The 27889-nt window shown below is 52.0% G+C and overlaps 1 long non-coding RNA gene across 2 annotated transcripts; it reads left to right on the forward strand.

Annotated features, from left to right (window-relative positions):
• Window positions 1–3328: 3328 nt before the first annotated feature.
• LOC103627373 (uncharacterized) lies at window positions 3329–6053 on the forward strand. 2 transcript variants are annotated; one of them, NR_197788.1, is made up of 3 exons: window positions 3329–4066; window positions 5334–5399; window positions 5531–6053. It is a non-coding gene; the product is annotated as an uncharacterized lncRNA (long non-coding RNA). The 2 variants fall into 2 exon arrangements; NR_157329.2 differs by having other exon boundaries at window positions 3329–5399.
• The last annotated feature ends 21836 nt before the right edge of the window (window positions 6054–27889 follow it).

Consider the following 27889-nt stretch of genomic DNA (forward strand, 5'->3'; position numbering starts at 1 on the left):
TGTAATCTGAGAGGTGTGCCTCCAAAATCTGTTGAAGATAAGCTGAATGATAGGGATAGTCCCGTTGAACATACGTATTGCGGTGCTTCCATAAAGTCCATGCTCCCTAGGTTAGCAAAGTGTTGAGACCTTCATTTATGTCCCTGGGCACCAAGGCAACAATGCTCAACCACCGGCCGTAGAACTCCTTTTCTACAGGGATAGGTAAAAATTCCAGCAAACCATAACGATGGAATAGGAGTGACCACACATACCTGGAGAAAAAGCAACCTGATAGGGTATGATGGATAGTCTCAAGCTCTTGCTCACATAGAGGACAATAGTCGGGGGTGGCAAACCCTGGTGGCCAACCAATCAGTTGTCCAACACCTATGTGCAACCAACCAAACGAAGAATTGGCACCTCCTAGGAGCCCAAGCCTTCAAAATAAGCTCCCATGGCTCAAAATAAAACAACCCAATAAAGAGAGAATTACAAGTTGACTATGCTCAGTATTGGCCAGAGCATGTAAAGAGCCATCTATGGTGATTCGGTGTGTTGGGCTGAAGCATTCTTTCTACCTAACAAAAAATTGGGCATTGTTTGGATGTGTTGTGCATAATTGATCTCCTAAAAACCACAAATGCAGTGCCATGTTGTTAGCTGTTTTCATCGTGTATACTGACGAAGTACAGGAGGCTCTCACATGAGTGGGGTTTGTGGAAGGGATAAACCAATGAAAGCCTTCTCTCCACACATGCGAAGACATTGCTTTTTTAACCTGTGACCTAGTGACTAGTGCAGCTCTTACCACTTGACTAGGCCTTCCTTTTTTAATATGATGTGGTTTTGCACATTTCATATTTCTCTCTCTAATTTATTGATGTGATTATTATGCAAAAAAGGGTTCATTCAAGCAACTAATTAGCCATGAGGTTACATGCTTGAATTCACGTTTCTATCTTTTAGTGTCGTACACAATATCAAGAGCAGATGTCACACTGGCCTGAGAAACTAGTGAATGTAATAGTCAACTGGTTGAAGAGTCACAATGCATCATGGGTTGTTGCTGATTTTGGTTGTGGTAAGACTAATCTTACTATCCTATAGCTAATGCTTCTCGCAAGTTTCTGTTGAGTTTGTGATCCAAATTCTAAAGAAGGCGACCAAATTGGCGAGCGAAGCGGAGGCCCGTCGCCGGGAGGCTTGGGCCGGAGGAGATCGTTCCCTACTCACCTTAGGGTTTTGCCTCTATAAATATACTTGTAATCCGTAGGAGACCGTCACCTCATTGTAAATCTCCTGCGATCTGTAACCTCTCAAAAAATAGTGATATTGTTGCTGGCCGACGCCCGTGGTTTTTTCTGCTTCGCTTTGGAGGGGTTTTCCACGTTAAATCTGTGTATTCTCTGTGTTTGATCTACTTTGTGTTGTATTGATTCATAACATTTTCCTCCCTGTTACATCGTTTTATTTCCCTGGCACAGTTATGAGAATACTATTCATATTTCCCAGGCATGCAACAGTTGCAAAAAATGTGAAGAACAAGGTTTTCTCCATTGGTCTTGTTTCAGATTATCCTTCTGTGATTGCTTGTGATATTGCTCATGTAAGCACTGGCTGCAAGCTGCATAATACCTTTCTTATGTTTTGCATTGTTAATTATCTGTCCTTTATGCTAGTTTGCTAGACGTTTTCTTGGTGGTTCTTTTCCATCCTTGTGGTTTCTCCAAGATTCTTGGTAATGGTTGAGAACAATATCATGGGGGTTTGTTGCATAAGCAAGAATAGTCCATATTGTGACAATATATTTCTGTAAAAGACCATTTCAGCTCTACTTATTTTCTATGAACCTGTAGAGTTGCGGTTGAACAGTTTATCTACCATTGTATTATGTTTTACATGAATAAATAATTTCTAGAACTAGATGTTTTGAAGGGCGGGCCTGGTGCAGCGGTAGAGCCTACTGTCTGTAATCGGAAGATCCCGGGTTCGAGCCCCAGCGTCTTCATATTATGCGGGTAAGGCTTGGTGCTTAAAGTAACCCTTCCCAGCCTAAGGCACTAGTAACACATTTCCTTGATGTTAATGTCCTATTTTTGTACTTTTTTTGTAAAAACTAGCTTAATTGAATATTTAGTTTTGATGGATGAGTCAAAGGTAACATTTATAAGATAATGTAGTTTCTTATTAAGTAAACTTTGTTTTATGTATTCTTCAATATGACATAATTGCATCAGTGTCACATTCACTAACCTATAGGAAATTGAAGTGCTAGATGATCGAGTTAGAACGATAAATCACTTATCGTTCTTGTTGATGAGTATCTTGTAGGTTTTAGCCCTCACTTTATCAAATGTGTTTTTATGGTTCTTATCACCCCTTTGAAAAAACAGACGGGTTCCAAACGACATCCAATATTTCCTCATAAACCTAGGTGTTGAATTAATTTTAAGACATGACCTCTTTATTAGAAAAGGATGTCTAAAGGGATCTCTTGTTCTTCTATTATTATTCTGTGTTTCTTCTCAGGATGAACCTAGTAGTAGTCAAACAGAATAAAATGGGCACTGAATCTTTGACTAACGCGCAAATCATTAATTGAACTAATCTTCTTTTTTGGCATCACTACAGATCCATTGGATCCATCCTTTATAGATGTTGCAATATTTTGTATTTCTTTGATGGGAATCAACTATCCAAGTTACTTAGACGAAGCAAATAGGGTTCTCAGGCCAAGCTTTGCTCTATGTGTTCTGTCCCTATATCTGTCCTCCACACATCTCGGTCATAGGTGTGTTAGATATGCCCCTCACGCTGGATTATGGTACCTCTCGATTGTGGGTCGTTCACAGATGCTTTATTTTTTACCTTGCTTTGGGATACCGAGGTCGGGATCGTTTGACTTGGATGACTTGATTGGGATCTTTGTTTGGGGTGATTGAGGTTGGAATTGTCCTGGTGGTGGTGGGTCTTTTGTTAGTTTTGTTACGGTTGGCTCGACTCTGGTTGGGGTGACTAGGTCGAGGAGTTTGATAGGTGTAACACCATTGTTTTGGGGAACATGAGGTAGGTAGTCTAAAAGTCTTCAGCATGCACCTATCTTTGCAAATGTGTTTGTTTGCCTAAGTATCCCCCTTAAGCATTTGCAAAGATGCATATTACTCCACCACACAAGTATTTTTTAAGACCCAAGAATTATTTTCTGGCATCAATATATATATAGATATATAGTTTATGTATTAGGAGCCCGGGGCTTCCAATAACTAAAAGAAGCCCTAACCAGTCCAACCGAACCGCAATCCGACATATATAGGCAGTAAACCCACGCCCCACCCAGTAGATCCACCATTGACCTAGTACACGTACACGCAGATCCATCGCTCCTACTCCCCTTCCCTATCGTATCGCGTCGTCCTCGTCGCCGCCCTACGCCCCAACTACCTTGGTGGCTAGGGTTCCCAACCAACGCGCCTCCATCCTGCACCTACCTAGATCACCTCCTCCACTTGAAGCATTCGTGCCGGCGTGTGGAAGGACGCCACGAAGGCGACTCGGGGGATAGCGGCCTATGCGGCTCGGTACAGTCTTCCCATCCCCAACAACCAGCTTAGAGGTTCGGTTCGAGCAGAGATCGCCGAAGCGAAGACCTAGAGTCGAAGCGGCCCAAATCGCCGCTTGGCAGATTCATCTTGGTGGAGGATGGACTCAGGATTCGTCAGGGCCAGAGGAGGATGCCAGCACCAGATCCAGCAAGACCTAACTCAGAGGAAGCAGCGATCAAGCGTAGCCGTCAGATAGACAATGACAAGGACGAGTCCATGTCTTCGCCTACTCCCCCGCTGGACGTAGGTGCTGGCGCGCTGTGGGTGGAGGTGCTACAGGAGTGCCTGAGGTCCGCTGTCGACCTGAGCTTCGCCCAGGTCGTCGCTACCACTGATAATCGGCCTCCAGCCCACTGCTTTAGCTTTAGTCTTTACTTTTGGCGATGAGTTGACGACTAGGCAACTGCCACCGCCCAAGGTCAGGTGCTCGAGTATCCGTTGACCCCTTCGCTAGTCCATTCCCCGTTGACAGCAAGCATTAGGTATGCCAGCCTCTTGACTAGATTTTTAAAAATAATATTACCATTTATATGCTTAAATAAGTTTACTGCAAAAATATATTTTTTGATTCATCTACTGCTATTTGTTTAGGGATCATAAACATTAAGTTTTATATATAAAGTTGGACAAACTTAAAATTTGTGATCTGCACGCAAGCCAATGATGATTAGATATTACATCTGGAATTACCTTCAGATTCGTTTATGACGAGGCATATGCATTATACATCTCCTGTTTTGGTTATGTACTCTCTCAGTTTAATCTGATTATGTGGACGTCGTTGTAGTTCAATAATTCCAATAAGGATCTCAAGACCTACAGTTAGGGAATGCTATTTGACAATGTAAGTAACAATTGGTTATTTTAGTTGTAGGTGTCCATCCTGCGACCTCTGGTTTGGTCTGGGATGGAGCACCCATATGTATTTGATAGATTCAACTATGGTGTGTGATTTAAATTGGGTCTTTGAGTTGTTTTAATAACAACCTAAAATCTTTCAGTTTGTGAACTGTAATAAAATGTAACCTGGGCCTGATGCCATGTCTCTGTTTGTCTACATAGTGTATGGCGATGATGACAAAGCCAAGACTTGTTTCTTGACATTTGCAGTAGCCACCCAAGAGCTTTCTCCCTGCTAGGTTTGAGAGCTAGTCCTACTAATTCCTTCATGGGATGTCTGAGCCATACATATTTCTGTTTTTTAGATTTCAATTGCAAGTAATGTTCAAATCAGAGCTTGTTTCTCTATATTCGCAGTTGCTGCTGTTGCTATTGTTGTGTATCCTGCAACTAGCAGCCCTCAATCTTTATCACAGGATATATTCATCGTAGTAATCCAGCAACACTATTTTTATATAGCAACTTGTTTGTCTCTTGCCAAAGAAAGTTATTAGTCAAAGGGAGGGTTTACTATGTGTTGATAATGGGCATTTGGCTGTGCGTCACTATTTTCATATAGTTATCTTTGTAGCCAAAGTTTTAGACCTACTACATGTACCTTTTTTGTTGTTCCTACACTTGAAAGATTAAATGTATGTTTGGTTCGTGTCTAACTATGCCACAATTTGCTTAAATGCCTGTAATTTTTATTTCCTAAATATGTCTTTTCATGCTAATTTGAATACGCTATTACGCCCAATTACTAGATCACGCGTATGCTCCGCTTTGTAAACACGTAGACCACCAATCCTACATTGTTCTTGTTCTTCCTTTTGTGCTTTTACGATGATTTGAATTGGTCCTTTTCAGAACAATGCACCCCCAGTACCTAGTCCACTCTTGAGCAGTATACGACAGATACGTCCAGTACCCCCAGTAAGTATATGATCTTTTGTTTTTTGATCCACTGCCCAAATATCCAGAAGACAATTAGATTTTGATGTCTGCATATTAAAATTGCCGATATCAAATAAATCGTCCATTAAATCAGTTTTCTATGTTTTCAGGATGATGGACAAGGTACACCATGACAGTAGAATTTTTTACACCCTCATTATCTTGTTTTAATTCATCCTTTCTACGCTCCAATTATTTTGGTGAATCTTAGCATAGAACTTGACCTTCTATTATTTTGTATGTTTGGTTTGCATGGGATATATTTATGAACATTGATATCGTTTTTATGCTTACTCATATGGGATAATCTGATCTTCTAACTAAAGAGATTTTTCTTTTGGTAATCTGATCGTCCAACTCAAGTTTGCATTCAGTTTAGACTTTAGGTTATGTTAGCCATAACAAGCTTGAAAAGACATATTAACAAAGAAAGATCATATTAGCAGTTCATGTTACGTTTGCAGGTATGGACCTCGGTGGTTTTCTCCACATTAGGAAAGCTGGAAGAGCCTTTTGAACTCAGTTTTTTTGCTAACAGTGGTGTTATGGTGAAACAGAGTTTTGTGTGTATGTACCAACAACTAAAATGTAAACACGACATTATCATAGTTGAGTACAGGAATAATTACCTTAGATCACTTCTTGTTGTATCTTACACCAATTTACGAAATTTCTTGATGCGTTTTATGACAACCTCGTGCGCTGAGAGATACATTCGGTCTATATTCGTTATTATGAAAAAGATGGACGATTTACGCTAAAATTCGTACTCATTTACGTTGTTTTGGTTCATGATTTACACTTAAATCTGTCCGAGCTAGAACCCGCGCACGACCGGTGGCGCGCGATTTTTGCGCCGTAAATTTGGGCTCCATTCGCCATTACGAAACAAATATACGATTTACGGTAAAAGTTGTACTAATTTACAATGTTTCAGTTCACGTTTTATGCTGAAATCTATTCGAGCCAGAACCCGCGCTCAATCGGTCGCACGCCATTTTCACGCTGTAATTCGGGCCTCATTTGCTGTTACGAAATAGATATACGATTTACGCTAAATTGTGTACCCATTTACATTGTTTTAGCTCACGTTTTACGCTAAAATCTATTCGAGCTAGAACCCGCGCACGATCGGACGCACACGATTTTTACGCCGTAATTTGGGGATGCATTTGCTGTTACGAAACAGATATACAATTTACGCTAAATTTCGTACTCATTTACGTTATTTTAGATCACGTTTTACACTACAATCCGCCTGAGCCAGAACCAGCACACGATCGGACGCGCGTGGGTATACGTGAGCCTGAGCCAGAACCAGCACACGATCGGACGCGCGTGGGTATACGTGAGTGGGGCTTCCCGTACTAATGGCTTCCATTACCTCCTCTATCTATATATATATTATATATATATATATTTTCTTACTTCCTGTTAAAAAAACAAAAAAAAGGGAAGAAGCACTCTGCTTGACCAGCCGGGCCCGCAAATCAGCACTCCTCTTCTCCCCCTCCTTGCTGCTGCCAGCTAGGGCGTCAGAAGCTTCTTCTCCCTCCGTCCTCAGCAGTCAGCACTCGTGTGCGCATGGAGCTCTGAGCTCTCCCCAGCACCTTGAGACATCCCATCTTTGTGCCCCAGCCACCGCACCGTCCCCCACTAAGGACTGGAACCCAATGCCCCGATCACTACACCCTTGCTCCTCCCACTCCACCACAGAGAGCCGCCCCCTCGTCGGGTCCCGGGCTCCACCATCGTTTCACTAACGCCAACCTATTTAAGAGACTCACCTAGAGCTCCCTCGCCCTAGCTCCCTGGAGCATCTCCCACCCTCCTCTCCACCTCCACACTCGCCTCCTCGAAGCCACAAGACGTCACTGTCTTCCCTCTTTGTCTTCCCTGGGGACCGATACTCGCTTTGCTAGAGTGTCCTCTTGATTCCCCGCTCCCTGTGTCTAGGAAACCGAATTGCTGGCGAAGAACCGCCGGTGAGCCACGCCACCGCGACGGCCCGGTCTGGTCAGATCGACTGTCACCCGGCGCCTCTCGCGCCGTTTCCTCTGCCACCGCTGCCATAGTGCCATGTGGGCTCTACCCAGCGTCATTTCCACCTGTCTCCCTTCTACGTGGGCCAAGTGGGCCGTGGCACCCCGAGTGGCCGACCCAGCTAGGCCAAATGGCCACCGACCAGCCCATATCCCTTGATTATTTATTTTCCTTTTCGTTCTCAACCTTTTTTCAAAAAAGGAGGAAAAGTTCGATTTAATTCAAACATATATATATATATATAATATTACAATTATATTATGCCCTTCATCTATGAAAATGGTTGATGTATTGTTCTCACTGTTTATGTTTTTAGACGAAGTCGAGACTGATGTTCTAAAAACCCTAGCTCTTGAAGAAGTCAAGTCCGCTTTGCCATTGATGCATAAATGTCCCAGCCTTTTACGTTCCATCCTATGCTGGGGAAAATGGAGGTATCCTTGCATTAAGTGAGTAGAGAGTTGCTAGCCCTGCATTAGTTATTCATTATTCTTCTTCGACAAGAAGTAGAGAGGAAGTGGTATTTTCTAAAAAAGGGAAATTTTTTGTGAAAATCAGAGTAAAGTGTTTGATTAACACCATCACCACCATGAGCTGGATGGTCGGGACTCCCTGGTCGTGGGAGGGCTCAAAGAGAAGTTAGCTTAGCCGGATTAGGCATGAGCGTGGTGGACTGTCCCATCTCGCTTAAGGACCAGTTTATCATTTATTTCTTGCCTAAACTCTCAAAAGTACAACCACTCGAGGTTGTATGGACAACTGCTCAGTTTGAGTCTACATGGGCCGAATCCGAGGGTTATTGACGACTGGGGAGCACTAGGAGGAAAAGGAAGGGGAACATTAGCGTCTTGGTTTGGGAAAGATGGTGGACTTGTTCCTCTCGATATTACCGCCAAGGTAAAGCCGTATAGGGGAGGATAGAATTTCGGTACTCAGATCGCACGATGGTGGGATTGTAGAAATTGAACTAGTAGGTAAAGTGCACACCACTGCAAAAAGTCAAAAATCTATTCAAATAGTCTGTGTCCATTAGAATGGATGAGTATGGTATGGTTACCACAAATAGAATATTTAGGTGTTCATTCAAAAAAGGGAGTGCGTGTATGTGTCATCCCAATTAAAGGAGTTTATGTACCACGGGGGTGAGGTGCCCAGTGGTGTTTCATAAAAAGGTACTCTTTTCTAGTGATACTTCAGGGTTTAAGCCACTTTTTCCAAAATTAAACAAAGGAGGGATTTGAGCACCAACTCCCACTAAAGTGCATGTGAATTATATAGGTCTCTCACCTTAAGGGTAAAAGTCGATTTGCGGAGTACATTTGTACTCACTCATTGCTTCATGAATTTTTTCAGTGGCAGAAGACTCGATGTTCGATTTGATGGGGCTATGTCTACACCTAGCCTGCTTGTGGCTTAGGGGCAAAGCTCATTCCGCTTTCATTTCGCTCTTCGAAGCCTCGCACTTTGCGTTGTAATATTATTGTATCGGACTCTGTTCTATCTATTGAAATAAATGTGCTTACTAGTCTTCTGGACTAGTATTTGTATGATATTTGAGTTTCAAATGATGGACTAGGATATGTTAAAGTCTAATTTGGTTAGGAGGGACATTATTGAGGACGATCTTTCTGGGTCATCCTAGGGTTTGTTCTTCTGGAAGTTTTCTTATCTCTTGAATTTTTAAATATTTATTTTGGGTATCTCACATACGGTTACACATCACCAATATTTATGCAAAATCAAGAAAACAAATCGGGAGTTTAGTCTTTATTTTTTTTCAATATTTATAATTTAACTTTCTAAAACTGGAAAAACGAGTAGAAGGAAAACAGGTCAGAAACTATGAAGGGGAAAACAAACTGATATCAAGATTAATAGCAAGATAGGAACCTTAAGGTCTTGTTCGGTTTGATGTGGATTAAGGACTTGTTCGTTTGTGTCGAGTTGCATCCAGAACCATTCCACCTAATCAAAGTTTATATAAATTAGAGAAGTAATCCGGTTAGGAATCGTTCCGACCCACCAATCCGACAGAAACGAACAAGGCCTAAAAGAGATTAAATCTACTATACAAATTTATATTGGAGGGGGTTTAATCCCTTTTGATCCCCTCAATTTACATCTGACCGAACAAGCCTGATTATCTTTACGGAGTTCAGATACAAATTGTTGGAGTTCCTTTTTCACGAAAAGTTAGGATGTTGTTTAAAGTAACTCTGGGCGATGCTCTAAGCCTCTAACTGTTTTCTTTCCTAAACTTTATACTTTGTTCTCGGTTTTATTCCTCAGTATATGGTCGAGATCGAGTTCTCCAGAAAATAAAACGTGAATCCTCCGCCGGCTATGACTTCACTTTTTCCTTGTTCGTTGCTTGCAAACCCACGGTGTAAATGCAGACGGAAAAAATATTCCTTTTTATTATTATCTAACCGCAATGTCAAGCAATTCTCCAGAAAATAAAACGTCAATCCACCGCAGGCTATGACTTCTCTTTTTTTCTTGTTCGTTGCTTGCAAACCCACGGTGTAAATGCAGTCATGCAGACGGAAAAGTCTTCCTTTTATTATTATCTAATCGCAATGTCAAGCAATTCTCTTCCAGGTTGTGGACTCATCGTAAACAGAAGCACCGCAGATCACCTCAGCATGGCTGAATCAAAAGGGCCATTGTCTTGTGCGTGTTTGACAATTCTCAATAGTGCGCCCCAGTAAGTCTTCGTGATGAAAGGTCTTTATAAAGACCATTTTGCTTTTGAAATATCTTCTTGCTTGAATTTCAAACCGTGGATTCGTGGACAAAGGCAATCACGGCGTCTCCCTCAACTAAGCAGTATCCGCTGACTGCGAGTGTAATCGGATCAGATATAAATGAATATTATTGTTTTATATTTATTTTATATTTTATTTTCGGGTTTGGATCGAATACATATATTATCAAGTTGTGTTGGATAAAATTTAAATAGTTATCGATATTTTAAATATTCAATTTTAAGAATACTGAGTACCCAAACTCAAATACGAATCAGATTTCAGCTCTCTTAGATCAAATACGGATATGAGTCAATAATATTGGTACCATTGACTCATTGAGATCCTACTAAGAAGGCTATCTAGCTGTCGCCAAAGAGTCAAAGACTCCGTAGCTTCAAATAAAATATCATCGTGACTTCTCAAAGCTTGAGATGTTTGAAGAAATTTATAGTAATGCTGTCGTATTTTTCGTCACGGTCTCCTGGCTATACCATGGGCGATGGCAATTATCAGTTGGAAAATAGCTTCCATTTCTATCTCTACGACGATTTTTTTCCATAGGAATACATACAAACACTTATAATAAGAGATTTTTTTTCTCCATCTCCATTCCTGCTAGGATAAATCTCCGAGAGATCCTCGTTGTAGCTTAAATTATAATTAGAACATACGTCTTTTGTTACTAATGCAAAACATTGTCACTTATACATATTATCAGATATAAGAAATTATTATATGTATATCAAAATAAACATATTTATATAATGAGTGATCTCTTGACAAGATAATTATTTATTTTTATCATTAATTATTATACATCACATGTGTCGGCGTTTCGAGACAGGGGGGTCCCTAAGCCGACGAGTGAGTGTGCTGCGTGCCCCAGCCCAGATGGGTCGAGCGCGTGGGCGAGCGCGAAGGGGGGAGAGGCGAGGTGGCCGGAGCCGAGCGTGAGAGAGGTGGAAGTCCCGCGGCCTTCGTGTTCGTCCCGCGCCCAGGTCAGGTGCGCTTGCAGTAGGGGGGTTACAAGCGTCCACGCGGGCGAGGGAAGCGAGCGGCCCCAAGAGAGCGCCTGTCCCGTCCTCGGTCCCGCGCGGCCAACCTTCTCTGAGAAGGCTCTGGTCCTTCCTTTTATAGTCGTGAGGAGAGGATCCAGGTGTACAATGGGGATGTAGCAGAGTGCTACGTGTCTAGCGGAGGGAGAGCTAGCGCCCTAGGTACATGCCAATGTGGCAGCCAGAGAGATCTGGGCACCCTGCTGGCGTGATGTCGTGGCTGTCGGAGGTGCGGCGGAGCCTGATGGAGGGACAGCTGTTGGAGCGGTCGAGTCCCTGCTGACGTTGTCCTGCTTCCGTAAGAGAGCTGGGGGCCGCCGTCGTCATAGAGCTTGTGGGGCGCCATCATTGCCTCTCTGGCGGAGCTGGCCGGATGAGACGTCGGCCTTGTTCTTCGTGACCCGAGTCGATTCGGGGTGGGATGATGATGGCGCCTCCTGTTGACGTGGCGGTCTGTGCCCTAGGCAGGGCGACGTGGGGTTTCCTCCGAAGCCGAGGTTGAGTCTGCCTTCTGTTGCCGTGGCCGAGCCCGAGCCAAGGGGTCGGGCGAGGCGGAAGTCGTTCGGCCGAGGCCAGGGCGGAGTCCGAGCCCTGGGGTCGGGCGAGGCGGAGTTTCGTCATCTTCCGGGTCTTAGCCCGAGTCCGAGCCCTGGGGTCGGGCGGAGCGGAGTTCGCCGTCTTCCGGGTCTTAGCCCGAGTCCGAGCCCTGGGGTCGGGCGGAGCGGAGTTCGCCGTCTTCCGGGTCTTAGCCCGAGTCCGAGCCCTGGGGTCGGGCGGAGCGGAGTTCGCCGTCTTCCGGGTCTTAGCCCGAGTCCGAGCCCTGGGGTCGGGCGGAGCGGAGTTCGCCGTCTTCCGGGTCTTAGCCCGAGTCCGAGCCCTGGGGTCGGGCGGAGCGGAGTTCGCCGTCTTCCGGGTCTTAGCCCGAGTCCGAGCCCTGGGGTCGGGCGGAGCGGAGTTCGCCGTCTTCCGGGTCTTAGCCCGAGTCCGAGCCCTGGGGTCGGGCGGAGCGGAGTTCGCCGTGGCGCCTTTGGCAAGGCCTGACTGCCTGTCAGACTCACTCTGTCGAGTGGCACTGCAGTCGGAGTGGCGCAGGCGGCGCTGTCCTTCTGTCAGACTGGCCAGTGGAGCGGTGGAGTGACGGCGGTCACCTCGGCCCTGCCGGGGGCGCGTGTCAGGATAGAGGTGTCAGGCCACCTTTGCGTTAAATGCCCCTGCAATTTGGTCAGTCGGTGTGGTGATTTAGTCAAGGTTGCTTCTGAGCGAAGCCAAGGCCTTGGGCGAGCCGGTGATGTGTCCGCCATAAAAAGGGGGCCTCGGGCGAGACGGAAGTCTCTCGAGGTCGGCTGCCTTCGGCCGAGGCTAGGCTCGGGTGAAGCGTGATCGAGTCACTCGTGTGGACTGATCCCTGACTTAATCGCGCCCATCAGGCCTTTGCAGCTTTATGCTGATGGGGGTTACCAGCTGAGAATTAGGCGCCTTGAGGGTACCCCTAATTATGGTCCCCGACAGTAGCCCCCGAGCCTCGAAGGGAGTGTTAGCACTCGCTTGGAGGCTTTTGTCGCACTTTTTTGCAAGGGGACCAGCCTTTCTCGGTTGCATTTCGTTCCGGTGGGTGCGCGCGAGCGCACCCGCCGGGTGTAGCCCCCGAGGCCTCGGAGGAGTGGTTACACTCCTTCGAGGTCTTAATACTTCGCTTAACGCTTCGGCTGGTCTGGTCGTTCCCTCATGCGAACTGGCCGTAGCCCGGGTGCACGGTCGGGGCCCAAGCTCTCGGGCTGGTATGTTGACGCTGTCAACGATTTGGCCGGAGCCGGTTTTTGCGAGAGCAGCCCCCGAGCCTCTGCACAGGGCGAGAGGACGATCAGGGACAGACTCGGCTTTTTACATACGCCCCTACGTCGCCTTTCCGCAAGGAGGAGGGGGGGAGTGCGCCATGTTACCCTCGATGGGCACCGAACATGGTGTCTCCGGTGAGCTGCAAGCGGGTAATCCGAGTGGACGTCCGTGCCCCGTTCGTTGGGGGTCGGCTAGGGGCCCAGAGGCACGCCCAAAAGTACCTGCGGGTGATTTGCCGGACCCGGTCCCCTGGCGACGGGGTCCGAGGGCTCGATGCCTCCCTCCGATGGGATTCCGTTACAAGATCGTTCCCGCTGGTCTCGGAAATGTCCTAGGGTACCTCGGGAGCGCAGCCCGAGCCTCGGTTATGTATCGAACGTACCCCTGGTCATCCCTCGCTCGGTGTCTGAGGCGACTGTGAACCCTTCGGGGGCCAGCCTTCGAACCCCTGATCAGTAATGGGCGCGGAGCCCGAGTAGCCTGAGGCGGCCATGGAGCCCTTCGGGGGGCTGGCCTTCGAACCCCTGACCAGTAGTGGGTGTCGGGCCCACGCGATCTGAGGCGACTGTTGAACCCTCGGGGGGCCAGCCTTCGAACCCCTGATCAGTAATGGGGGGCTCGGAGCCCGGTTCCTTCGCGGAGAAGGATCCCTTTTCGGGGTATCCCCCTTTCCCGGTCCCTGTTGCAAGAGATAGAGAAAGAGGAAAACGGAAAAGGATACGAAATCGGACGACGTGGCGTACCTTTTCTGACGCGGTTATTACGGCGAAGGTGAAGCGTCGCGCGCTCCTCCTGCCAGAAGCGCCGCGTGTCCTGCCGCGGAGTTAATGCGACGGGGCGAGTGGTTGGCGGGGCGGCCGTTGCGCGCGTGCGATCCGTTCGAGGAACGGGTCACGGGTGCACCGTCTTCACGCCGTGAGAGGAGGCTCTCTTGCTGTCTCAGGATGGGACGTGAGCCTGGCTGACGACGTGACCGCTGCGCCCGCCCGCCTGCCACCGCTATTACTGCCGGCCCACTTTCGGTCGCTTTGACCGACGCGCCAGTCTGGCGCTGTTGGGTCGCCTCGAGTCGTGGCATAGGCTTCGCAACCGAAGAGGCGCGATGGTGGCACAAGTGGCGGTGCGGTTGCTTGCATGTAGCAACTGGCGCGCCGATTGCTCGACACGTGGGCCTGGGTTCCAAGCTGGCGTGTCAGAAGTCGGAGAAGCGCGTCCATCTGGCGCGGTTGCATGCCGCCTGCATGGCTGCCCGCCCCTTCTGCCCGTTGGTCTGGGCGAAAATGGGGAGTCGCCTGTAACCGCTGGACGGTCGTGCGCACCATGCGCGGCGGTTTGGCTTCTTCTGCCCTGAGCCGGCTTGCATGACATGCGGGACCCAGCCCCCGAGTCGCAGGGGAGGGCCTTGGAGCGTGTTGGAGAAGACTCGGCCCGCGGCGCCTGGGGGCGCACGTAGGGGGAGTTGCCTTTAAAAGGAGGGAGGCTCCTTTCGTAAGGCAACCATGTCTTCTTCCTCCCTTAAGCGTCGGGTCTTCCCGTCTTGCAAGCCCCCGGATGGGGGGTATCCGCCGCCTTTCCGCCTCCTCGTTGGAGGAACGCAACTCCATGGGAGTTGGTACCTCTCAGCCATCGTTCGGCTTTAAGGATTTTCATCATGCTGCCCGGCTGCTCCCCTCCGCCGGCGGTCACCTGAGATGGTGACCTCCGACTCGATGGTGAGGGAAAGCGAGCCGGGCCGCGGCCTCTTCCCCTCCCTCAGCCTCAAGGATTTTCATCACCAGGGCTGGGGAGGGGAGTGCGCCGAGTTGAGGTCGGCCCCCGCGTGGGCGGCGGCCCGCTCCTTCACTCAGTGATCGGAGGGAAAGGCGGCCGTCGTCCGTGGCGCTGGCAGCTGGTGACGGCGCGCCGTTCGTCGGCCTTCCGTCGCTCCGCAGGCCTTCCCCCTCGGAGTGGGGTTGTTCGTACCTGCGGAGGGGGAACCGGAGTTCCGTTTGTAATGGCACTTCGAATGCCAGTGAGTTCGTTCATTGTGGCTGTCGAGGCCTGAACGTGTATGTAATTTTGGCGCGGAGCCGTGTGTTTTCCTCATTTTCGAGCACTAAGTCTCGCCTGTTTGATTATCTGAACCGCTTTACCAAGCATGAGTTGCCCCGTGTCAAGGTGACGGGTGAGGTATCCGTATCCCGGAGGCGTAGGAATCCCTCGGCCCGTTCGGCCTTGTTGTCTGGGGCTCCTCTAGCTTAGTTGAAGAGACCCCTCGGCCGCCCTTTGGTGGACCGAGGCCAGGGGTAGCGATATCAGTATGAACAGAGGCGGAGTTGGCTCGAGAATGGGAACCTGGTTGGCCGGAGCCTAGCCGTGTTGTCCGTCAGCGGGGCCGACGCCAAAGTCGATCAGTCGAGGCCTCGGGTCGGGCTGGCGCCCTTGGAAGCCGGTTGACCGAGGCCCCGGGGGTAACCGGTTGAGCCGCCTGCTCGGCCCGGATTCCCGGAGGAGCCCCTGGACCGCGGCGCCGCCCAAGGCTGGGTCGGGCTTTGCTGAAGACGTCGTCGATGCCGAGGGTGCTACGGCTCCCTTCGGCGTGAAGACCCGAGCCTGCAGGATCAGATCATCTTGTAGCGTGTGCTTTCTGCGGCCGCCGAGGCCAGAAGAAAACGCCCTCGCCGCGCTTGCGAAGCTGCGTCTTCTTTCCTCCTGTTTCAAGCATCTGGACTCTGTCGGTAACAGGGATGTTTGTGTGAGCGAGAGTTGCTTTTCGCGGAAGGGACGAGTGAGGTATCCGTATCCCAGAGGCGTGGGAATCCCTCGGCTCGGTCGGCCTTGCCGCTTACGCGTACTTTCACCCGTCCATGAGGCCTTGTCCCCGACTTAGTCGAGAAAGCTTGAAGGACTGCTTCGGCAGGAGAGCTTCCGAACGTGATGACTCGTTCGGTCCACGGAGTCGCTTTACCCGAGCGCAAGTTACTTATCGCAGAAAGGGACGAGTGAGGTATCCGTATCCCGGAGGCGTAGGAGTCCCTCGGCTCGGTCTGCCTTGGCTGCTTACGTGTACCTCGTCGTTTCCAGGATCCGCTTTCCGAAGTAGTCAAGAAGCACGAAAGAAATCCTGCTAAAAAGAGATCCTTTTTCGAGGAAAAATTCGACGCAGAGGGGGTCTCCCCCCTTTTAGCCCCCGAGGGAGGGTCGGGCTTTGCCGAGGCTAGGCCGACCCTTCCTTGACAACTAAACTTTGCGTAGGTGCGAGGTATATGAACAACTTGAAAACATCTTAAGGGTGGAAGCGACGTAGCTGTTTGATGTTCCAAGCGTTGCCGTAGATCTCGCCTTGATTGCTGGCCAGCTTGTATGTTCCGGGCTTCAGAACTTTGGCAATGACGAATGGCCCTTCCCAGGGGGGCGTGAGCTTGTGCCTCCCTCGGGCGTCTTGTCGCAGCCGAAGCACCAGGTCGCCCACCTGGAGTTCTCGGGACCGGACCCCTCGGGCGTGGTAGCGTCGCAGGGACTGTTGGTACCGCGCCGAGTGCAGCAAGGCCCTGTCCCGAGCTTCCTCCAGCTGGTCCAGCAATTCCTCTCGGCTGGCTTAGTTGCTTTGTTCGGTGTAGGCCCTCGCCCTCGGGGAGCCGTATTCCAGGTCAGTGGGCAAGATAGCTTCAGCCCCGTAGACCAGGAAAAACGGCGTGAAGCCCGTGGCACGACTCGGCGTCGTCCTTAGGCTCCAGACCACCGAGGGGAGTTCCTTCATCCATCGCCTGCCGAACTTGTTGAGGTCGTTGTAGATCCGAGGCTTGAGCCCTTGTAGAATCATGCCGTTGGCACGCTCTACCTGCCCATTCGACATGGGATGAGCCACGGCGGCCCAGTCCACCCGGATATGGTGATCTTCGCAAAAATCCAAGAATTTTTTGCCGGTGAACTGGGTGCCGTTGTCGGTGATGATGGAGTTCGGGACCCCGAAGCGATGGATGATGTTGGTGAAGAATGCCACCGCCTGCTCGGACCTGATGCTGTTCAGAGGTCGGACCTCGATCCACTTGGAGAATTTGTCGATGGCGACCAGCAGGTGCGTGTAGCCCCCGGGCGCCTTCTGCAAGGGACCGACGAGGTCCAGACCCCATACAGCGAAGGGCCAGGTGATGGGTATTGTCTGCAGAGCCTGAGCGGGCAGGTGTGTCCGCTTCGCATAGAATTGGCACCCTTCGCAGGTGCGGACAATTCTAGTGGCGTCAGCCACCGCCGTTGGCCAGTAGAAGCCTTGCCGGAAAGCATTTCCAACAAGGGCTCGGGGTGCTGCGTGGTGGCCGCAAGCCCCCGAGTGTACTTCTTACAGCAGTTCCCGACCTTCGGCGATGGAGATGCATCGCTGGAGGATGCCCGAGGGGCTGCGATGGTAGAGCTCCTCTTCGTCGCCCAGCAAGACGAATGACTTGGCGCGTCGCGCTACCCGCCGAGCCTCGACTTGGTCGAGGGGTAGCTCTCCTCGACGGAGATATTGCAGGTACGGGGCCTGCCAATCCTGGTCTGGCGTGGCCCCGCTCTGCCCTTCCTCGACGTTCAATGCCCTGCCCTCGGGGGCCGAGGGTACCTCGGGCTGGGCCGAGGGTGCCTCGGGCTGAACCGAGGGTACCTCGGGCTGAGCCGAGGGTACCTCGGGCTCGGGCGCGTCGTCGAGCTTGACGGAGGGTTGATGCAGATCCCGGGAGAAGACGTCCGGGGGGACTGTCGTTCGCCCCGAGGCTATCTTAGCCAGCTCGTCTGCGGTTTCGTTGTAGCGCCGAGCGATGTGGTTGAGCTCGAGCCCGAAGAACTTGTCTTCCAGGCGCCGAACCTCGTCGCAGTAGGCCTCCATCTTCGGGTCGCGGCAGTGGGAGTTCTTCATGACTTGGTCGATGACGAGCTGCGAATCACCGCGGGCGTCGAGGCGTCTGACCCCTAGCTCGATGGCGATCCGCAATCCGTTGACCAGAGCTTCGTACTCGGCCACATTGTTGGACGCCGGGAAGTGGAGGCGCAGCACGTAGCGCAAGTGCTTTCCGAGGGGCGAGATGAAGAGCAGGCCCGCGCCGGCCCCCGTCTTCATCAGCGATCCGTCGAAAAACATGGTCCAGAGCTCCGGTTGGATCGGAGTCGTTGGCAGTTGGGTGTCGACCCATTCGGCCACGAAATCCGCCAACACTTGGGACTTGATGGCCTTCCGAGGGGCGAACGAGACCGTTTCGCCCATGATCTCCACCGCCCACTTTGCGATCCTGCCCGAGGCCTCTCGGCACTGGATGATCTCCCCCAGGGGGAAGGATGACACCACAGTTACCGGATGGGACTCGAAGTAGTGTCGTAGCTTCCGCCTTGTCAGGATCACAGCATACAGCAGCTTTTGAACTTGTGGGTAGCGGATCTTAGTCTCGGACAGCACTTCGCTGATGAAGTAGACCGACCTCTGAACGGGCAATGTATGCCCTTCCTCCTGCCTTTCGACCACAATCGCGGCACTAACCACCTGAGTGGTCGCGGCGACGTAGACCAAGAGGGTTTCCCCGTCCGCCGGCGGCACCAAGACTGGCGCCTTTGTAAGGAGCGCCTTCAGGTTGCCGAGGGCTTCCTCGGCCTCAGGGGTCCAAACGAAACATTCGGCCTTCCTTAAGAGGCGGTACAGAGGCAGACCTCTTTCGCCGAGGCGTGAGATGAAACGGCTCAGGGCCGCGAGGCATCCCATGACCCTCTGTACCCCTTTTAAGTCCTTGATGGGTCCCATGCTGGTAATGGCCGCAATCTTCTCCGGGTTGGCTTCGATGCCTCGCTCAGAGACGATGAACCCTAGGAGCATGCCTCGGGGTACCCCGAAGACACACTTCTCAGGATTAAGCTTGACTCCTTTCGCCTTGAGACACCGGAATGTCACTTTAAGGTCGAAGAGGAGGTCGGAAGCCTTCCGTGTCTTGACTACGATGTCATCGACGTAGGCCTCGACTGTGCGTCCGATGTGTTCGCCGAACACATGGTTCATGCACCGCTGGTACGTCGCGCCTGCATTCCTCAAGCCGAACGGCATGGTGACATAGCAGTACATGCCGAACGACGTGATGAAAGAAGTCGCGAGCTGGTCGGACTCTTTCATCCGGATCTGGTGATACCCCGAGTAGGCATCGAGGAAGGACAGGGTTTCGCACCCAGCAGTGGAATCCACGATTTGGTCGATGCGAGGTAGAGGGTAGGGAACCTTCGGACATGCTTTGTTGAGACCAGTGTAGTCTACACACATCCGCCATTTCCCCCCTTTCTTCCTCACAAGCACAGGGTTGGCAAGCCATTCGGGATGGAATACCTCTTTGATGAACCCTGCCGCCATTAGCTTGTGGATCTCTTCGCCAATCGCTCTGCGCTTCTCCTCGTCGAATCGGCGCAGAGGCTGCCTGACGGGTCGGGCTCCGGCCCGAATATCCAGCGAGTGCTCGGCAACATCCCTCGGTATGCCGGGCATGTCCGAGGGACTCCACGCAAAGACGTCGGCATTTGCGCGGAGAAAGTCGACGAGCACTGCTTCCTATTTGGGGTCGAGCCCGGAACCGATCCGGATCTGCTTGGTGGTGTCGCCACTGGGGTCGAGGGGGACGGCCTTGACCGTCTCCGCTGGCTCGAAGTTGCCGGCATGGCGCTTCACGTCTGGGACCTCCTTGGAGAGGTTCTCCAGGTCGGCGATGAGGGCCTCGGACTCGGCGAGGGCCTCGGCGTACTCCACGCACTCCACGTCGCATTCGAACGCGTGTTTGTACGTGGGGCCGACGGTGATGACCCCGTTGGGGCCCGGCATCTTGAGCTTCAGGTAGGTGTAGTTGGGGACGGCCATGAACTTCGCGTAGCATGGCCTCCCTAGCACGGCGTGGTAGGTTCCTCGGAACCCGACCACTTCGAACGTCAGGGTCTCCCTTCGGAAGTTGGAGGGTGTCCCGAAGCAGACTGGGAGGTCGAGTCGCCCGAGGGGCTGGACGCACTTCCCAGGGATGATCCCGTGGAAGGGCGCAGCGCCTGCTCGGACGGAGGACGGATCGACGCGCAGAAGCTTGAGGGTCTCGGCGTAGATGATGTTGAGGCAGCTGCCCCCGTCCATCAGGACCTTGGTGAGCCTGACATCGCCGACAACGGGGTCGACGACGAGCGGGTATTTCCCCGGGCTCGGCACATGGTCGGGGTGGTCGGCCCGGTCGAAAGTGATGGGCTTGTCGGACTAGTCTAGGTAGACTGGCGCCGCCACCTTCACCGAGCAGACCTCCCGGCGCTCTTGCTTGCGGTGCCGAGCCGAGGTATTCGCCGCATGCCCTCCATAGATCATGAAGCAGTCGCGGACCTCGGGGAACCCCCCCGCTGGGTGATCTTCGTTCTTGTCGTCGTCGTGGGCCCTGCCACCCTCGGCGGGTGGCCCGGCCCTGTGGAAATGACACCGAAGCATAACGCACTCCTCGAGGGTGTGCTTGACGGGCCCCTGATGGTAGGGGCACGGCTCCTTGAGCATCTTGTCGAAGAGGTTTGCACCTCCGGGGGGCTTCCGAGGGTTCTTATACTCGGCGGCGGCGACAAGGTCCGCGTCGGCGGCGTCGCGTTTCGATTGCGACTTCTTCTTGCCTTTCTTCTTGGCGCCGCGCGGAGCAGACGCCTCGGGAGCTTCTTCCGATGGGCGGCCCTGGGGCTGCTTGTCCTTTCGGAAGATAGCCTCGAGCGCCTCCTGGCCGGAGGCGAACTTGGTGGCGATGTCCATCAGCTCGCTCGCCCTGGTGGGGGTTTTGCGACCCAGCTTGCTCACCAGGTCGCGGCAAGTGGTGCCGGCGAGGAACGCGCCGATGACATCCGAGTCGGTGATGTTGGGCAGCTCGGTGCGCTGCTTCGAGAATCGCCGGATGTAGTCCCGGAGCGACTCCCCCGGCTGTTGCCGGCAGCTTCGAAGGTCCCAAGAATTCCCGGGGCGCACGTATGTGCCTTGGAAATTGCCAGCGAAGGCTTGGACCAAGTCGTCCCAGTTGGAAATCTGCCCCGGAGGCAGGTGCTCCAACCAGGCGCGAGCAGTGTCGGAGAGGAACAGGGGGAGGTTGCGGATGATGAGGTTGTCGTCGTCCGTTCCACCCAGTTGGCAGGCAAGGCGGTAGTCCGCGAGCCACAGTTCCGGTCTCGTTTCCCCCGAGTACTTTGTGATAGTAGTCGGGGGTCGGAACCGGGTCGGGAATGGCGCCCGTCGGATGGCCCGACTGAAGGCCTGCGGACCGGGTGGTTCGGGCGAGGGACTCCGATCCTCCCCGCTGTCGTAGCGCCCCCCACGCCTGGGGTGGTAGCCTCGGCGCACCCTTTCGTCGAGGTGAGCCCGACGGTCGCGTCGATGGTGCTCGTTGCCGAGGTGGCCCGGGGTCGCAGGCGCGGTGTTGCGCGTGCGCCCGGTGTAGACCGAGGCTTCCCGCATGAATCGGGAAGTCGCGGCATGAGGTTCCGAGGGATATCCTTGCCTCCGGGATGCAGTGCTCTCGGCCCGCCGGGCCGCAGCGCCTTCCAGGAGATTCTTGAGTTCTCCCTGGATTCGCCGACCCTCGGTGGTTGACGGCTCCGGCATCGCGCGGATGAGCATCGCTGCGGTTGCCAGGTTCTGACCGACCCCGCTGGATGCGGGCGGCGGCCTGATCCTGACATCGTTGGCGACGCGGTGCTGGAGACCTTGGGGCAGATGACGTATTTCTCCGGCCAGGGGTTGGCCCACCCATGCCTGTCCGACGTCCCGACGGATCGGCTCAAGCGCTCTTGTTCCCTCGTTGAGCCTGGCCTGCGCCTCGCGGACTTGCTCGAGTTGTGGGTCGTAACCCCCCGCCGGAGCGGGGACCACAGCTAGCTCCCGTGGGATGTCGGCGCGAGGCACCGGCCTGGGGAGGTCACCATCCTCCGGCATGCCAAGATGGTTGCCTTCGGTGGGATCCCCTAGCTCGATGTGGAAACATTCGCGGCTTGGGCCGTAGCTCTCGTCGCCAAGGCTGCGGCTTCCATCGGAACAGTCGGATAGACAGTAGTCACATGCGGTCATGAAGTCCCGCACGGCACTGGGGTTGCCAAGTCCGGAGAAATCCCAACCGATGCTGGGATCGTCATCTTCCTCGGACCCAGAGGGCCCGTAGGTCGAGACGTCCGTCAGTCGGTCCCAAGGTGACCGCATACAGAACCTCAGTGGGGTTGCACTCGCCTCAATGAGAGCGCCCGCCAAAACGAGGTCGTTTGGCGGGTTGAGGCCGAGTCGAAATGACGCAAGATGGGAGTTAGTCGTTACCTTTTGGTCGACGAGGAGCGACGTAGTCACATCGGGGACTGGTTGCGCCGTCATCTCTGGTTCGAGGGCGACGTCCTGCAGGCTTTCCGCGAGCGCGCCGGCGTCGTCTTCTCGCTCAAGGTCAGCGTGCCGCGGGGGGACGGCACTCGCCTCCATCTCGAACGCGAGGTCGACGTCCGGCGTGCCTTCCGTCGGGGCGTCGGGGGCGTCGATTCGCTCGACGGCCGACGAAGCGCGGCCTCCCGTCTGGCCTTGACGGCTCCGCCTCCTCCTCCGTTGGCGGGGGAGAGAACGGAGCGAGCCCGAATATTGCTCTTCCACCACGCGGGGAAGACGTCGTCGATTCCGCCGCCGGCGGGCGGGTTGTCGGCCGCCGTTGTCGTAGTCGCGCGGCGGTGGAAGAAGTGTCATGTCGTAGCTGCCGTCGAAGGACATGAACTCGAGAGTCCCGAAACGAAGCACCGTCCCGGGCCGGAGAGGTTGCTGGAGACTGCCCATCTGGAGCTTGACGGGGAGCTGTTCGTCAGCACGCAGCAGGCCCCTACCTGGCGCGCCAACTGTCGGCGTTTCGAGACAGGGGGGTCCCTAAGCCGACGAGTGAGTGTGCTGCGTGCCCCAGCCCAGATGGGTCGAGCGCGTGGGCGAGCGCGAAGGGGGGAGAGGCGAGGTGGCCGGAGCCGAGCGTGAGAGAGGTGGAAGTCCCGCGGCCTTCGTGTTCGTCCCGCGCCCAGGTCAGGTGCGCTTGCAGTAGGGGGGTTACAAGCGTCCACGCGGGTGAGGGAAGCGAGCGGCCCCAAGAGAGCGCCTGTCCCGTCCTCGGTCCCGCGCGGCCAACCTTCTCTGAGAAGGCCCTGGTCCTTCCTTTTATAGTCGTGAGGAGAGGATCCAGGTGTACAATGGGGATGTAGCAGAGTGCTACGTGTCTAGCGGAGGGAGAGCTAGCGCCCTAGGTACATGCCAATGTGGCAGCCGGAGAGATCTGGGCACCCTGCTGGCGTGATGTCGTGGCTGTCGGAGGTGCGGCGGAGCCTGATGGAGGGACAGCTGTTGGAGCGGTCGAGTCCCTGCTGACGTTGTCCTGCTTCCGTAAGAGAGCTGGGGGCCGCCGTCGTCATAGAGCTTGTGGGGCGCCATCATTGCCTCTCTGGCGGAGCTGGCCGGATGAGACGTCGGTCTTGTTCTCCGTGACCCGAGTCGATTCGGGGTGGGATGATGATGGCGCCTCCTGTTGACGTGGCGGTCTGTGCCCTAGGCAGGGCGACGTGGGGTTTCCTCCGAAGCCGAGGTTGAGTCTGCCTTCTGTTGCCGTGGCCGAGCCCGAGCCAAGGGGTCGGGCGAGGCGGAAGTCGTTCGGCCGAGGCCAGGGCGGAGTCCGAGCCCTGGGGTCGGGCGAGGCGGAGTTTCGTCATCTTCCGGGTCTTAGCCCGAGTCCGAGCCCTGGGGTCGGGCGGAGCGGAGTTCGCCGTCTTCCGGGTCTTAGCCCGAGTCCGAGCCCTGGGGTCGGGCGGAGCGGAGTTCGCCGTCTTCCGGGTCTTAGCCCGAGTCCGAGCCCTGGGGTCGGGCGGAGCGGAGTTCGCCGTCTTCCGGGTCTTAGCCCGAGTCCGAGCCCTGGGGTCGGGCGGAGCGGAGTTCACCGTCTTCCGGGTCTTAGCCCGAGTCCGAGCCCTGGGGTCGGGCGGAGCGGAGTTCGCCGTCTTCCGGGTCTTAGCCCGAGTCCGAGCCCTGGGGTCGGGCGGAGCGGAGTTCGCCGTCTTCCGGGTCTTAGCCCGAGTCCGAGCCCTGGGGTCGGGCGGAGCGGAGTTCGCCGTGGCGCCTTTGGCAAGGCCTGACTGCCTGTCAGACTCACTCTGTCGAGTGGCACTGCAGTCGGAGTGGCGCAGGCGGCGCTGTCCTTCTGTCAGACTGGCCAGTGGAGCGGTGGAGTGACGGCGGTCACCTCGGCCCTGCCGGGGGCGCGTGTCAGGATAGAGGTGTCAGGCCACCTTTGCGTTAAATGCCCCTGCAATTTGGTCAGTCGGTGTGGTGATTTAGTCAAGGTTGCTTCTGAGCGAAGCCAAGGCCTTGGGCGAGCCGGTGATGTGTCCGCCATAAAAAGGGGGCCTCGGGCGAGACGGAAGTCTCTCGAGGTCGGCTGCCTTCGGCCGAGGCTAGGCTCGGGTGAAGCGTGATCGAGTCACTCGTGTGGACTGATCCCTGACTTAATCGCGCCCATCAGGCCTTTGCAGCTTTATGCTGATGGGGGTTACCAGCTGAGAATTAGGCGCCTTGAGGGTACCCCTAATTATGGTCCCCGACAACATGTAAGTTTAACAAGTTGTAGTGAGAAACAAGGAGGGCAAATACTTCCATGTCCCTGTCCACGTTTATTCGTGGGTATAGATTTTTTTGTTTACATCCAACAAGCTTCCTCGTCCCATTCCATCCGGCACGAGGAATAGAAGATCAGACCACATTGCCATCTCTACCTCTAGCTGTAGACCACGACCATCCGCAACATCCGCTGGTCTAGCGTGTCGCCCACATGTAGGGGTGATAATGAGCTCTAAATTTTACAATATAAGATTTAAGAATCAGGTAGGATTAGAATCAGACCATATTTCTATTCATTTTTAAACTAAAATTTATTTAGGGTCCTACCATTTCGTGAAGAAGCATTTGTATGGCGATACATTACCACCCCTACCCACACCACTTATCACCCACCCACCAAAACCACCATTGCCCGATCATTCTCACGACACCAATTCGTATGCTGCACATAGAATCTTCACATGCAATTTTAAAATTGATTTAGTAGTTTGGCAAAGAACCGCAAAATTTGTTAGGTGTTCGAACCTAAAATAGGTCAACACAGACGAATTTAGGGAAAATTGGCCCGAACCGATTTCAAAAGCGACCTACGTTGATTTGAGGACTTCTCTCAAATGGAAATTAACTTTACAATGGACCAAGATGGCTCAAATGGATAAAAATGATCACGGATTTTGGTACGCCTGCAATTCAGATGAATGGAATCCCTGGGAAAAAATCATTATAGGAAGGGGTTAGACAAGGTGATCCTTTATCACCACTACCCTTTGTGTTAGCCGCGGATTTGTTACAAACAATCGTCAACAAATCAAAGGTGCTGGGCGTTCTTAGACTCCCTCTTCCACATAGATGTGGCTAGGATTTCTCAGTCGTACAATATGCCGATGATACCATAATGGTCATGGAGGCTTCCCGCCGTCAGCTATTATTCCTTAAGGCAATCTTGAACTCTTTTGCTGAATCTACCAGACTTCGGGTTAATTTTCATAAGTCCAACATATACCCTATAAATGTGTCAACTCAGAAAATGGATATCTCGGCCATGACTTTTCAATGTCAGATAGGGACATTCCCCTTCACTTATCTAGGGATTCCCATGGGGCTGACTAAGCCGACTTTGAAGGCCTTCATGTTGTTGATGCAAAATTTGAAAACCAGCTTATTTCAACCTCCAAGTATCTATCGCAGGCAGGCCGCATACAAATGGTTAATTCGGTCTTCACATCTATGCCTACATACTTCATGTGAACTCTCAAACTACCGTATCAGTGATCAAATAGATAGACAAATACAGAAAACACTTCTTGTGGAGAGGGGCTGAAAACAACGCAAAAGACCACCTCAAGTGGCTTGGGGTCTCGCGTGCAAGCCAAAAAAAGCAAGAATGCCTAGGGATCCTTCGTCTTGCAAATTTCAATGCAACTGCTTTGATGAAGAACTTGCACAAGTTTTGCAATAGAATGGAAATACCTTGGGTAACCCTAATCTAGAACAATCATTATAAGTCAGAACAATTCCTACCAATAGAAAGGTAGGCTCTTTCTGGTGACGTGATATATTGAAATATTTAACAGTGTACAAGGGGATGGCCAAAGCAACAGTCAATGACGGTCGATTAGTTCAGCTACGGTTTGATGAATGGAACAATAGGAAGCTACACACATATTGCCCCGAGTTGTTCACATATGCCACTGACAAGAATATAACAATCATGCAAGCAAAAGAAATGTCGCAACACCACCAGATCTTTCACCTGTTGCTGTCGGTAGAGGCCTATGAACACTTTCAAAGCCTTGTGGCTGACCTGAATACCCATCAAGTAACAAACAAATATAATGTGTGGACATACCTTGGAGGGGCCACTCGCTACTCGTCTCAGAGAACACATAGACTCATGACAAGTGCACCTTCATAACGTTCGCCTGATTGTGGAGATCCAAATGTCAACCAAAGCATGAACTCTTCTTTTGGTTAATTCTGCATGACCGACTGAATACAAAAGACATGCTCAGAAGAAGGAACATGGAATCGGACACCTACACGTGTGAAAACTGTATTATGCAGAAAGAGGAGACAATACCCCACCTCTTTCTCAAATGCAACTCTGTGAAAAGGTGCTAGAAGGAGATTGGTTTGTCACAACCACGTACATCCAACCCCCACCTAGAGGTGCAACGTATTAGAAGACAACTCGCGAAACTCTAGAGCATGGAAGTGGTCATAGTAATGTTGTGGTGTATTTGGAAAACCAGAAATAATGGTTGGATTTTTGAGAACACACTGCCGACTGTCCCCGAGTGTATGGGAATGTTCAAAAAAGAAATGCTCCTGATTTGTTATAGCATGGAACACTCGATAGCATACGATGTTAGGCTCTGGATACAAACACAGCAAGAACGTCGGTGTATTGATAGTACAAATGTCATGAATAAAAAAATATTGTTGGCACCACCTATATTAAATCTATTAAAAAACTTTACAATGGAATTTCTCTCACTAAGTCGATAAGAACATATATATATATAAAGCTAAATTTAAAGTCCGCATGAGAGAATTGTATTTTTTTACTAAGTTCATTAGATAAAAAAGGCTTCGGTCTTTTCTTCAGATTACAAATAGATTACGTGAGTAACTCCAAGAGATTAGTCCGATCGTTTGTAAATGTAAATTTAGCTATTATTAGAAAAAACATCTTCAACAAAATCTGTAAATGGCTATTCAAATTTAGCATACATATACCTTCGCTCTCTATTTTTGCATAGCCCGCTTCACTCGTTATATAAAGTTCTGCATTTATAGAGTCTATTAGACTTGTCTACCCCTTTTTTAGAAATATGATGAGCACCATATGTACCACATAGTGAGGCCGGACGGTCCCTCCCGAGGGGCGAGATTTAGGTGTTGCTGGCGATCGCCACCGCTCCTGCGCACGCGTGGACCATTCGGTCTCTATGCGTGGATCGTCCGGCTCAACGCAAGAAAGACCTGCTCTTGCTGCAGGGTCGCGACGTCTGCGCCGTCGCAGAGAGCACCGCCGCCGGTACATTTCGTCAGTGATTGGCACCAAATCGACACCAATAAAATATATTTTATAGAGTAACTAAATCAATAAATTTAGCTAATATTTTTTTCTTATCTCTTGGATTTGCTTATATCTCTCTTGTGGAAATGATCAAAGTACATATATAG

This window comes from Zea mays, chromosome 5, assembly GCF_902167145.1.
Source record: "Zea mays cultivar B73 chromosome 5, Zm-B73-REFERENCE-NAM-5.0, whole genome shotgun sequence".
NCBI classification, from domain to species: domain Eukaryota; kingdom Viridiplantae; phylum Streptophyta; class Magnoliopsida; order Poales; family Poaceae; genus Zea; species Zea mays.